This window comes from Pseudopodoces humilis, chromosome 1 (assembly GCF_049639895.1).
Source record: "Pseudopodoces humilis isolate 2021_Gansu_Grassland_sample_001 chromosome 1, ASM4963989v1, whole genome shotgun sequence".
Taxonomy (NCBI): Eukaryota; Metazoa; Chordata; class Aves; order Passeriformes; family Paridae; genus Pseudopodoces; species Pseudopodoces humilis.
The window spans coordinates 144743891-144757925 of record NC_142200.1 but is presented as its reverse complement, the minus strand read 5'-3'; the positions used below and the strand labels follow the sequence as shown (position 1 = coordinate 144757925).

General features: G+C 41.2%; 1 protein-coding gene across 4 annotated transcripts in view; it reads left to right on the top strand.

The window, feature by feature from the left end:
* The window catches only part of DPP6 (dipeptidyl peptidase like 6), a 534726-nt gene that overhangs the window by 467256 nt on the left and 53435 nt on the right, over positions 1-14035 (top strand). The window lies entirely within an intron of this gene.

Sequence of the window (14035 nt, the reverse complement as noted above, 5' to 3'; positions counted from 1 at the left end):
CCATTGTGCTTTTAAAATTGAAGGCAACAGTCTGAAAACAGGCATTGAAATAAAACTTACTTGAAGGGAATTATCTGGAGATCATTATATTTATTGCATTTGTTTTGATTTTCCAGTCTTTGCCTCAGACTCTAGGCATGGACATTATTTAAAAGATTCAATACCTCACTTAAAAAATTAAACCTCACTTGATTATTGAACTGACCCATCCTAACCCTTAAATTGTCATGTATTATTTTGGAGTATCACCAGCAGGCTAGAAATGGTGAGAACAGGACAGAAGGCAAGAGCTGTGTCCCCAGCAGCTGATGGATTTCAGATGCAATAGCTGAGGCTGTGCTGCCCCTTGGAGGCACAGCACAAAGTTGCATAAATCCATGAGGAGGGAAAGGATTAGTTATGGTGCTTTGAAATGATCTTGTTTTTTAACTCTGCCTTCTCTGCTCCCTTCTCCCCCAACACCCTGTGAATTGCCCAAAGAGCTGAGTGTCTGAAGGCTCTCCTTGCCCAGATTATATTGTGTGTGATGGTACACTGGATTAATAATTTTCCAGCTAAATGTTAGTCTTTCAGAATCCTTGCATGTGACAACTGTGGATATCTCAGCAGCTATTGAGGATGAGCAGTGGTGGGATGGGAGGGTCAGGAGGGCTAGGGAGTTGATGTGATTATTGTCTATTTCTGTGGAGCAGGGAGTAGATTTGGGAATTTCCTTGCCTGTGAGTTTCCCCATTTCAGCAGAGTCAGTGGAGATGTGAATCTGGCTTGTGGGCACTGCTGATAAACACCAGACCTGGAGCCATGGTGGGAGAAATTGTCACCCTGCTCATATGGCCCCCATGCCAACACACTGAGACAAAGCAGCAGCTCACTTCTGCCCACTCAGGAACTCGGGATCTTTTAAAAACTCTCTCTGGAGAATGACCCAGCCAAAGTATTATTTTGTTCTAGAAATAACAACACAAGGCTGTTTATGGGAGTTTGCCTATGAATTTTGGGCATCTGATTTTGACCTTGCAAGTGAGAGTAATTTGAATGGGATGCTGACCTGGCAAGTAGTGAACCAGGAAAGCTGGGTGTGCATCAGGAATGTTTCAGTGCTTTTGTGAGATTTAAAACGATTCAAGACTGGATAATAAACCACAAAAGGAGAAATGATAACTTTAGAAATAGTAACTTTTAGTGGAGTTGTTCTGGCTGTGTTAGCAGGAAGCCTGCAGCTGTGGGTAAGAGGTGGGGGTAGCACAAGAGAAGTGCAGTCCTAACAACAACTGAGCTGCCATTTGGAAGGGTTATAATGCAGGATCTCCCAATTACTGAGGTCCAAGTTTATCCTTAATGACAGCTCTCACAGCTCAGCACTGCAGAATGCCACTGCAGCTGAAGGAAGCTTTAGGAAACATGGAGAAGCACGAGGTGTGTTTTCCTCTATCCCACTGAGACTTCAGAATCCAGCCCTGGCAGAGCTTCTTTCCCTGGGAGAAGAAAAAGGCAGCAACATGATGAGTCTAGCCCAGGCTTGTCCCTGACTGAGCAAATTTGGTTTAAACCTGCAAACCTTCTGTTCCCTCACAGATCTGGTGTTCATCTGCATGAATTACTTGCTTGGACTTCGTAGAAATTGCAAATGCAAGTCCACAGTAAACACCAAATCACAGAGAATTTGGCTTTGGTTCCAGCAAAATAACTTTCCTGGGACATCCAGAGATGGTTCCTGCCCTGCCCCGTGTTTGACCTGACCTTTTCCTGTAGGAAACCACACATTTGAAAGCACAGTTGAGATAGGGTTTAGATGGGAAACAGCCCTTTGCCTTCTAAAGAGCAGCTAAATTGCGCCAAAAGATGGAGAGTGACTTCTCCAGTCTGACTTCTTTTCAAGCTTTTAGTTTAACTTAGTGGAAAGACCGTGTACTTTGATGACCACCTGAAAAAAGAAAGAAAGCATAAAATCATGGCCTGGTTGCAGTTTTCCTGAGTAAATGTCTATTTTTAGTTTCAAGAAAAAAACAATGAACCACGAGTGCATTCACAGAAATTGAAGGAGTGGATTTGTCTTCACACATCCGTCCTCAGTGGACAAACCTGACAATTACTTTTCTTTATACCTTTTATAAAGAAATTTTAATATAAGAACTGGATCCTTAGTAAGTATGTATTACTGTTTATACCAGTTATGAATTTGGACTTAAAACCATATTAAACCATCTGTCTGAGTACAAGAGGCACTTTAGAAAGGTAATTTACAGGCAATTAGTCAGCCAGGTGGTTGTATTTGTAGGAGTGTATCATGGTCCCATTTTCAGTCTGGAAACATAAATTTGCAAAAGAGAAGCCAGATATCCTGTTAGCATTCCTTAAAGAAAAGTTCTTCACACTAAAAAAAAATAAAAATAAGAATTATAAAAATCTGTGTAATCATGGTGTAACCATGCTTTGAGTATTTTCATAACCTGGTGGAATCCTGCTAAGCCTGATGAAGATGAAACCTTCCACCCAACATGCCAACAACATAATTGGGATTTATAGCTGCAGGCTGGAGCACACAGTCTTTAGGAACTGAAGGGAATGACACAGAAATATCATTTGGAAGCAGCATGAAGAGCAAGTCACAGGCTCCCTCCCTGCTGAGCCCTCCCTCGCAGGGGTGTTTGTGCTGAGCATCCCCCTCGGGCACTGCCCCTGGCACCAGCACCAAGGTGTTCAGCCAGCTCAGAGCTGCTGGGTTTTACAGGAGGAAAGTTACCAAGAAGAGATGAAAGGCAGCCAAGGAAGTCTTAGAAAGAAAGGACAATATATGTATTAAAATTGGCACCTCTGAGTGTAACCCACATCCAGATATTCCAGGAATAACCTGACTTTGAAAACTGGGTTTTAGTGATAAGTAATAAATGGCAAAGAGTACAAATCTTTCTGGTAATACTCAGCAAGGACAGCAGCATTTTCTTTGTTATTTCATAATATTTGCCATCAGGACATTTTGAGGCATTTCAAAACCTACATTTCATAGTCTGGCAGTGGGAAAGTTCTCACCTGCTTGCTATGTGCTGTGGTCTGGCTGTGCCAAGTGCCCAACAAACACCCCACAAAACCAGAGCCAGTCCCCAGACCACTGCAGGGAATAGTGAAATATTGCTCAGCCATGGCCTCAACACAGCAGCACTGCTGATGTCATGGATGTCGAGGTAAGAATATACTGATGGAAAAGGAGCTGCTATGATCAGTCTTTTTTAATTTTTTACTTTATTTTTTTTATGTGGGAATTGTCCTCAATACTAAATAGGAAGTTTATTAAAGCTAGAGCAGGCTATGATGACCTTGGAAATTAAGATTATGCTACGTTAGGTATTGTGATTGTTGGGTAGATAAAATTGGAGCCATCTCCATCCTGCCAATAAGTGCAACAGATAAAGAGGGGAAAGGAGGGTATTTCTTTCCAAAGCCACCCTTAATCAGCAAAAAACAGCAGACAAAATTATCTTTGGTAGATGGGGATTTGTGCAGTGTGGGTTACATTTATTATCTGGCAGGTTATAAGCTGTATTTTAATTTCCGGTATTTTCCCGCTACATCTGAAGGAACAATAGGAGCTGGATCCACTGCATGTCATTTATAAGTCTGTGCATGTCATTTATATGGTAATGGGGGAGTTCACCCTCATCCCCAGTGATTCCTGCAAAATCCTGCAGGCTGGTTCTCAGCATATTTAGCTTTCTCCAGCACAAATTAAAATGCACATTCATGATCTTTGAACAAAGCGGGCAGGGATAATTGGTAATTTGAGCCTGTTCTGTACAATGCAATTCAAAGTAATACTTATAATTTGCAGTTAATTAATCAGGGCTTTTTTTCCCTTCAAATTCTTAATTGCCTTTCTATGATATTGATTTTTAATAAGTTTTACTCCTACCAGTTTTAGTTCCAATTACACAGGCAATTTCTTGTCACTGTTACTGCATGGCCCTGTGTGTGTTTTTTATGTACATTTCTGTATATTTGGGGATATTTTTTCAGAAATTTTTATATGCTGGTTTATGGATGGAATTTTTGTTGGCTGAAATTGAAAAGTTGAAAATAATGGAATCAGTGTACAGCCAAGAGAAACAAGGTACAGGAGGGAATAGAAAACTCAAATCAATACAATGACATTTTTAAAGAATTTTAACTATCAGGAATTCCATTGCCACTATGAACAGTCAACCTCATTTGGTATTTAATTCTCTATCCAATTAAAACTCTCTGTAGAAGACTCTAATTGTGGTAGCTTTAAAGTAAAACCAGTGATCATTAGAGATACAAACTTTGGGCTCTCTGAGGAAATTCAGTTGGTAATAAATTAAAAAATAATAATATTGGTGAATATAGATATATGTGGGGATGATGCCTGTGATGGGAAATCTGCCATGGGCTCTGAGCACCCTTTGCCTGGCCAAGCCCAGCCCTGGCCAGCCTGACCTTGAATGACCAGAGGTGAGGCATCCACCACCTCTCTGGGCAACCTGTGCCAGAGCTTCACCACACTCATTGTATAAAGCTTCTTTCATCTATCTAATCTACCCTTCTTCAATTTAAAATCATCACCCCTTTTCCTATCACAACTGGTTTTTTAAAAAATTTGTCCCCATCTTTCTCACAGGCTTCCTCCAAGTACTGAAAGGCTGCAATAAATTCTTCTCTAGGCTGAGCAACTCCAGCTCTCAGCCTCCATAGCAGAGGTGCTCCAGCCCTCTGATCCTCCTCCTGGCCTCCTCTGGACCCACTGGAAATTCCCCACCAGGCATTCTGCACACCAAACCCACTGGGGTTTATTTCCTGGCTCACTTAACGGGGGTTTCTAGGCTGTCACTGACAGCCAGAGCTGCACAGACCTGGTTGGTGCCCAAGGGGCAGTCTCCCATTATTTTGTCAGTGGATTTAGGATTACTGCACTGGAGTCTACAGATGAAAAATATTGATAAAAGAAAGTATTTCCTGGTAGGAGGGATAAAAGAGATTTTGATGCATGGACATTATCCTTCAGGGATGTTTGTCTTTTCTTTATGCTTACCTGGGTCCAGAGTGGACCTTCAAGACAGGCTCCTAGGAAAGAACAGAATTCTGCTCAGCATGCAAGTGCCACAGCTCTGATAAACACAGTCAAACCCAATGATCCATCAGGGCACAACCTGATTACATACCATTACCTTCACCAATAATAGACATTCCTGCTATTTGATAAGAACAGTTTTTTCTGAAATATTGCTGTAAGCTAATTTGAATTCTGTTTTTATCCAGCTCTCTTTTTTTTATTATTATTCCTTGGTGATTCTATTGATCTCAGTAGTTCCTCTGATTATTCAGTCCTGTAAAACTGAATTCATCCTCTGAGTCATTATTGAGCTAAATCTCTCAGTTAGCTAGGTCCTGAGTCACTGTTCAAGTTGAAACCTCTGGGAATATTGCCATAACAGGGCAATATATACCCTGAGTGGTTTTTTAATGGCTGTTCAATGACTTCAGCTTTTTAAACCGGGTAAGGAATTAGGAGCTAGACTAAATTCAGTCAATCTGCTCCAGTTCCCATTTCATAAAGCAAGGCTGTATTTTGCAATATTAACTGACATTTATTAGCACTGAGACTAGGTGACTAGCAGGTGCTGCTCAGGGTGAATAAATCATGCAAGCAATTCACATGAAAGACAGCTTGTGCAAGTGCTGATAAAAGTCCATGGGGTTGAAGAATCAGGTTCTTTAATAGCAATGTCAGGCTGTTCAGTCTTCTTATCTCTCATATTTTTTTATGAAACATTAAAAGAGATTGCTTTTGGGCACTTGTGTTCTTGAACTATTGCAATCGTCTAATGAATTTTTGATTCAGAGGGTTTTGTGATCACTAACTTTCTTGATACATCTGTAGCTGTTGAAATGGATCCCCTGTGTCAAGGCTGGCTGCCCATCTTCCTTCTATCATAAACCCCACAGATTCGTTAGACAGAACCTGTAACTTTTAATTTAAAGGAAAGGTGGTGTTGAAGCTGCTCGAGCATGTTTGAATAGAGAAATATTCAGCATATAATGAAAGCCCTGATTTGTCTCACTGCATTGCACAGATAAGCAAATTGCATTTCCAGCCATAGCAACCTGTTCAGCGGCTCCAGAGGGGTAAAGAAGAAAAGGATTTGTCTATAAGGAGCCCTGCTGCATTTGGGCCATATGAATTCTGCCTGGTCTGGGTCCTTAGCAACTGAGAAGGTACAACAGGACCTTGCAGTGAGCGTTTACCCACGTCAGTGAGCTGCAAATTGCTCAGAAGGCTTCTGCCAGGAAATATTTCTACAGATTTAGTGCCTTTAGCTAACAGGCTTTCATGAGGAGATGACAACAGGCTGTGGGTTTAAGTTTGTGCCAGGTGATGGAAAAACACACTCTTACTACACATTAGTGACAGACAGCAGTTTGCCACTGCAGATGGGCTTCCTAGATGCATTTGCTCTTTGGACCGAGTGCTAGAAACAGGAATAGCTGAGGATAGGATCACTAATATTTCTATTTTCATAATTCAATCCCCATTTTCATTATTACATCTGGACATCCTGACAGATCACAGACCTGCTGGCATCTGCACGTCAGCCTTGTCATCGTGGTGCAAAGGTTATTTCTGACACTGGGACTGACTCACACAACCAAAGGACATTTACTAATTGTTAGGAGCAGTTGTGAGCATTAATCATCAATGCTCTTGAAAATTAAGGGTTCCTAAGGATGGTGACAAAAATCCAGAAGCATAGAAAAAGAAAATTCTAAAAAGAGGAGAGGGAAGATATGGAAGTAACTCAACATTTTTCTGGTGTGTTTATTTGAAAGAGGACAGCTTTTATTACAAATCAGACCCCAAAATAGTGATGTGCCAACAGGATAGTATGGCTTTGTGTATGACACCTGGCAACCCTGCCTGGCTGCTGTGATTGCTCTGGAGAGGTGCCAGACTTCCTGGGGAGCTGCTCATTGCTCCTGCTGGATGCCCAGGATCCATGTGAAACCTGGAGGACAGCTCATCCCCATGGGATTTGCAGAGCTGAGTGCACTCAGTGTGTCACGATGTGAAGGTGGCCTGGAGGAGACACTCTGACTAAATAGCTGAGTTCTCTTCTTTGTGAGAATTCACCTGTATGTCTCAGATGACATCTCATACTTGTGTGTATCTGTTTTGTTAGGTGGTTATTTGGGGCTTTTTTCCAACAAATCCATTTGCATGATTGAGGGAGATTTTAAAACATTCATGATTTCTTAGTTATTACAGTCTGAGTTTGGCCTCTTGTGTGTATTCTGTAGGGGCTGTAGAGGTTACCTGAAGATAGGATCAGGCTGGTGTTCAATAAATCCAGCTTTTGAAGCCCCCAAGCACTCAAACAATAAAGAAGGTCTTGTAGCTACTTGCCAATAGCCTTATAAACAACATTCCTAATGCCCTGACTCATGTGGCACTCACAGAATCCTTTAGTGTTGGAAACACAACAAATGAGAAGAATCAATGGGTCAGGAAAAAAACAAAACAAAACAAAACAAGCAAACCACATTAAATTAACAGCTTCTAAATAGGGTGAAATTTATAGCCTCATAAAATCTCTTTGTCAAGAGCTTGGTCCCAGGCTAACATGATCTCATCCTGCTTCTTGGGGATTGGTGTCCTAATGATTGTCCTAGAGAAACATTGGTGCTTATTGCTGGTAGTTGGGAGTCAAGATGAGGGGGCCAGGTTGGAGTGCTCAGGATTTGCCCAGGCTGGCTGGCAGATTTGCCTCTGATGTGCACACTCTGGATTTGCTGGACACTGTTTCCTCTTCATTCCCGTGTGTTCCCTCAGGGATCCTGGCCAGGCAGCAGCAAGCATCCCACTTGTCTGCTTCCAGAGCATTGCAGCTTGTGGTGTTGTCACCCAGAGCCAGCTGCATGTCACACAAGTGAAGGTGGCTCACAGCCTATTTGTGTCCACATTTGGTGGGGTTTGCTGAGCCTGAGCTTGATTCAGCTGCGCAGCAGCTCTGGGGCTTCTTCGAGATGTGGAGGCAAGACATGACCTTGCTGACCACACAGAACACATGAAGAGTGAGCATTTCAGCAAGAGCCACCCTGCTGAAATGAGCTTCTCTCATCTGGGCCCTCGGAATCTGGCAACAGGGAGGCGAAAGCACTGGCCAGACCCTCGCCTGCTGTCTGCACACGGTGTTCTGCAGCAGCAAGGGCTGCCAGAGGCATGAGCAGAACACAACCTGTGTTCAAGCAATTAAACCAGATGACAAAGAGGAACTGATGACACTTGCAGCCCTCACCTTCCCAGGGCTTGAGGAGATGCAGAACTCCTGGCTAGGCTCCTCTCCCTGAGATGAGGAGCTGCCACCTTCTCATGGCTGCCAAACACACGGGAGCTGCTCGCCCTCCACGATGAGATTTCTGACCAAGGGTTTGGTGTTTATAAAGTGCTCTCTAAAGCACATCCTCAAGAATGCCATAAAAGCAAGCAATACTTTATTCTTCCTAAGCTTGTTGCCTGTCAGTGGCAGAGGAGAGTGTGTTCTGTTATTCCTAAAGGCTCACAGGGGTGAGCATTGCAGCTTGTTTTTCCTAAGGATCTCTGGGAGCATTGCAGCTCATTTTTCTTAAGGCTCTCCTGGACAAGAGCACAAGCAGCTTGAGAAGGGTTGCTGTTTGCATACAGATTCACAGAATATTCTGACTTGGAAAGGATCCACAAGGATCATTGAGTTCAAATCTTGAGTAAAATGCCTGCACAGGGATCAAACCCACACCCTTGGCACTATCAACACCATGCTCTGACCAGCTAAACTAATCTCAGTGTCAGGAACTGTGGAATTAGGTTGAGCCCATAGTTTGACCTCAGCCACATAAATTTTTATGTTTTCTATAAAAGGTTGCTGAATTGTTCAGCAGCCCTGCAAAATAGCACTTTTTTTTCCACCTGACTCAATTAGACAACTGTGAAAGAAGATTAATTGCTCTGAAATCAATTGTACTGCAGGGCTATTGCTGACATCAGCAGAAAATAATGTCAACACATGAAAATGTAGATTTGGTATGGTAATCTAAAACAGTCTTATACAATTTGCATACACATAGCTACTTTTTAACACTCATTTTATGTCTATTACAGTGATTTAATGGAAGTCAGTGTAGACCTACACTGCAACAACTGAGAGAAAAACTTGGTTGCATAGAATAAAAGGTCATTTTCCATCCCTGAAACACGTGTCAGGAAAGGCGAATATGAACAATGAGTTTTCCCTAACTGGCTAAAAATACTTGCTTTCACACTCCACAATAGTAATCGATTTGGACATGTGGTTGGTGCTTTGAGATGATCTAGTAATTGATTTTAAAACAGATGGCAGCTGTCAAATAAGCATTTGTATTTATTTGATGTTTCTATGAGAACCCTTGGGGTTTCACTCTCTCAGTAGTCTTTGTTTTCTCCTTTCCCAGACCCTCTTGCTGTTCTCTGATCTCTCTTCCTCTCATGTTCTTTTGATACATCCTACTGACAATTTCTTTTGAGCTTTCTTTCCCAACATAAGCCATGGCCTTTATGTCAGGCTTTAATTTCATTTTGCTTAAAATTCCTTTTTATTAACAGTTTTAATAAAACAGCAAAATGTCTTCAGCACACCAAATATTTCATGATCTGAGCATCAGCTACAATACATCACACAAACAGAACCATTGGCTACCCTCCCCAGAACTGCTGTACTTTACCAAACCAGCAAGAAAGAGCACTGGTCCTGAGAGCTTTTGAACCTTAAATTGCTAATGTCTTCGAATTTTATTTTTTTTTATGTTTTTAGTGATAGAAAAGAGTTGCAATGGTACAGGTCAGACTGTCAGAGGACTGGCCTGTCTCAGAATCTTTCTCTTCTTGTGCAAGTCTCTCTGTTAACTCACATGAAAATTACAAGTTATTTTTGTGTTTTAACAGGAAGGCCCAGGAAAAGGTGGTTTTTTTTTTACTTGAAAATTATCTTTTTTCTGTTTTTTCTCCTGATATCATTGCAAGTAATCTCTAAGCTACCAATGGATTTCTCAGTCACTCACTGGTGAAGGCTTCATCTTTTCCAAGCAGCAAGACAGAACTTTGCCACCTTCAACAAAAAGGCCAAATTCACAAATATGACTCAGGATGGACAAAGGCTGCAGAACTAGTTGGATTTTAGAGGAGCATGAAGAAACCTCCGTGGCCATGGCATTTACATGTATGTGTTTGTTAACAAAGAGGAGCTCTGCCAGTCTAGAGCTCTGTGCAAGCCTGGGAACTGGATTTGTCATGGAAATGTCTTTAGAAATGGCCCAGTGGCAGATTATGGTTCAGAACAGTAAAACCATCTCTGGATTTCCAAATGTGGTGCATACAACAGTTTGGTTTCTTTTCCAGAACCTTCTGGTTGCCACAGAGGCTTCCTAAGATAAAGGCCTGGTGCTTTTCCCTGCATTGAGTCTGTCAAGGAAGTCAGAGGTCTAAATGCAGTTCACTGGGACAGTGAATTAGAGATGGATGTGATAATTATAAAATTTTGAATTATATGGCTAAAGCTGCTGTACAAGTATCAAAAGGAATAGCAAAATCCACTTGTGAAGATCCTTACAGGATTGGGATGGATCTTATCCTTGGAGGAATGAGCCAGAGGATTTCTGGGGTCTCTTCCAGATTAATTTGCTGTGATTCTTTGAGAAGTTTGTTACCTGAAGTGAGATAAAATCTCCATTTCACTGCTCTTTCAATTGCTGTGGGAATTAAATTGCAGTTTGAAACAATCTGGTAGCTGCTTAACTTTATATATGCTGGGCTAATTTTTGGTAAGAGACCTGCTAGAAGTGTCCACCCAACTTCTGATCCACTGTTCAGTCTTTCCAGGGATTACCCACATGGTATCATAGCCAAATGCTACATCCAATATCCAGATATTAACCACAGCCTGTTGCTTGTCAGCTGAGAACCACTGCAAGGGACTTGTCATTCTGCTCCCTGACGTGAGCAGGAGAGCTTCTGTCAGGAAACACATCCTTCAGAAGATCTGGCATTCCCATTTTGGGCAGCCTGGCTCACTCTGGGTGCTGCTCAGGCCTTGATTGCAAAGAGCCACCCATGTAATGCACTATTGCAGCAACCTTGAATTCATCTCTGGGAACCTTCCTCTCATCACACCTCTGGTTTTTTCCTCCAGTTTCTGTTCTCCTCCAATGATACTGAAGCCTCTGACAGGGATACATACCCAGATGTCACTGAATATACTCTGACCTAGGACTTCAGATCCTCCTCCTGGTGCTCTGTTTAACCTAGAATACTCTTTGTTTCACACACCTTTGAAATGATCATTCAATTGGGCCTTATTCAGATAGAAAAAAGGGTTAAAATACACATCCTGCAACATTCCCTGAGCACAAACACCTCACTGGCTGTACGTGTGCCCACTGAAGAGTCACTGCTCGTGAGCAGGGTCAGCCAGCTGTTTCAGACTGATTCACTATCGAATGTTCTGAAATGGACTGAGCACTGACTTGTCCCAAACCCTGTGCTTGAACCCAGCCAGCAGGTCTGAGCAGCCCTTGTTCAGCTAAGGCAACCACACACTTTACTCTCATTGTTTTTCAAGTTTGCACACCCTATTGGGGCTGGCAAGCAAAACTGTGGAGAAAGAAGGAGCATAAAGCCACCAGGACCTGACTGTGAGGAATCTCAGCAGCTCACTCAGCATCCTGACATCATGTAGCACTCAGCAACTGCAGGCTCTGGGGAAGAGGGCAAAGGTTTTGATCAATTATGACTTTATGCTCTCAGTCAGGAGGTCATGATCCATATACATAGGGGGGCTTTAGTGATTAAGGAGAATCTGTTTTTTCATATACATGAGGCAGGATCTGAACTAACTTTAGAAAGACCCAGCAGTATTGAATGCAGCTGATTTTCAGAGCATGTGCTAAATGCAAACACAAGGAATAAACTGTCTCCAAGAACAAATTGTCTGCAAGTCAATTTTTCTTTCAGCTGAAAGAACTTTCTAGTACTAATCCATTCTACAGGCATAAGAATGTCCTCTGGTTGGCTAAAACTAACTGATCTCTCTAATAACAGCAAGGTCCTGGCTTTGTTTCAAGGCAAAGGTTCACACAATTAAATCTCATTAACAGAGGACCACAAAACCTGCACTAAAACCTTTCTGGGTGTGTGACCTTCAGCAGAACTGCTTCATTAAGTCTGAGATCCTGGAGAAAATGTTTGCTGAATAAAGTCATTCCTAATTAATGTTAAAATGTCAAGGATTCATCTGCCATCCATCTTTACTCCTTTTCCTTTATGCTCTTCATTATCTCTTTAATGGGCAACCAATATAAAAGTCAAAAGCATCTTTTAAATATACACATAACAGGTGGGACAATGCAGCAAAGCAAATTTGCCAGATGTGCTTTCCCATGGAATGTCTTTAACTTCCTAAATATCTTTCCAAAACCCCACTTACATGCTGCCATTAAGCTTTGATTAATTAATTTGTTATTTCTGAAAACCATAAGTATCAAGGATGAATTTTCCCTTGCACCCTTTCTCATGCTACCTTGAGTTTTATTCCAAGCCATATGCAAGTCTTGATTAACAAAGTGTTTATTTACCCTGTGATAAATATAATTGTCTGTTCTCCAAGGATTGCTTATTCAATTTTTATTTTTTTTTAATTAAACAGTGTCTGGTGAGTTTCTACTCTTCAGACCAGAGGGATGTCCTGGTTGGACTGGGGGTCATCAGAAGGGGGTGTACAAACCTGGTGGGTCTGAACTCAGAAAATCCCCATCCATTTTTCCAATGACCAGTGATGGCAGCAGGCATTGGAGCTGCTTGGACCTGTGTAGCAGGACTTCATGGTGAAACAGCCAACAGCCTCTTTAATTTTTATTCTCACATTAAAGTAATGGGACCCATCTTCCTGCCCATCAATCTGTAGAGCATATGCAAGCCCTTCTGGTGGTTTAAATAGCAATGACTCACATGATATTAAGCCTCTTAATGAAAATGGATTACATTATTGTCTTTCACAAAATGGGAGGTTTAAAAAGCCAAGTTAATGTCTTCCAAATGTCAGTAACTGGAGACACTTTGGACCAAGAGTAAATTTTATAACTTTTCTGCAGATCTGTAAGATGAATTCCTCTTTACAATGAAAGGTATTGGATTATATGAAAAGTATGAGAAATTAGAAGCTATTTGAATTTAAATTTAATGAGAACAAGGTTAGTTAATTAAAAGTAATTAATTAAAAGTAATTTCACATGATGGAAATATTGTTTTCTCCTTACATACTTGAACTCTGACATGCTTGCATTGGCATCTTCCTGAGCACCTTTTCAATGGTAATTATATTACTGAAATCTCAAAAATGCCAAAACTCAGTGGTATAAAGGATCAGGCTCTAACCCTGGATACCTTTTGGCAAATTTCCTTGCAAAAGTGATTCAAAAAATTAAGTAGGGGTAAAAGTCAAGATGGTATCCAATGTACAGACTCTAAGGCCTGGTATCTTGAAGTTTCAGCCTTTCATAAGTTATAGAAAATTTCAATATTTATTTATTCCTAACTGGCAACAGAATTAAGGAGGATTTAAATTGTTGCTGAAGTACTTGTATAAAGTGTTTGAATTGATTGATATGTGTCTAGTGTGATGCTGTGAACCCTAATCATGTGCAGGACACATGGCAGGAGCAGCAGGGCCTTCTATGCTGTCATGAATGTGTACTAATATGAATAATTTGATGTTTCTTCAGCAAAGGTAATTAAGCCTAATAACCTATAAATACAGAGTAATTGTTATCAATTGTGTTCATTTGTGTATATGGCATAATTTGATGAGTGTTTTTGATTGATATTCCTGTGGCATCCTCCCTGTGCTGTGATCAGACTGGGATTTTCATATCTGCACTGTTTCATTTATTACTAACTAGTAATTTACCTCTAATAGCCTTTTTTTTTTTTTCTTTCTGTTCTCTCTCTCTATTTTTTAATTAG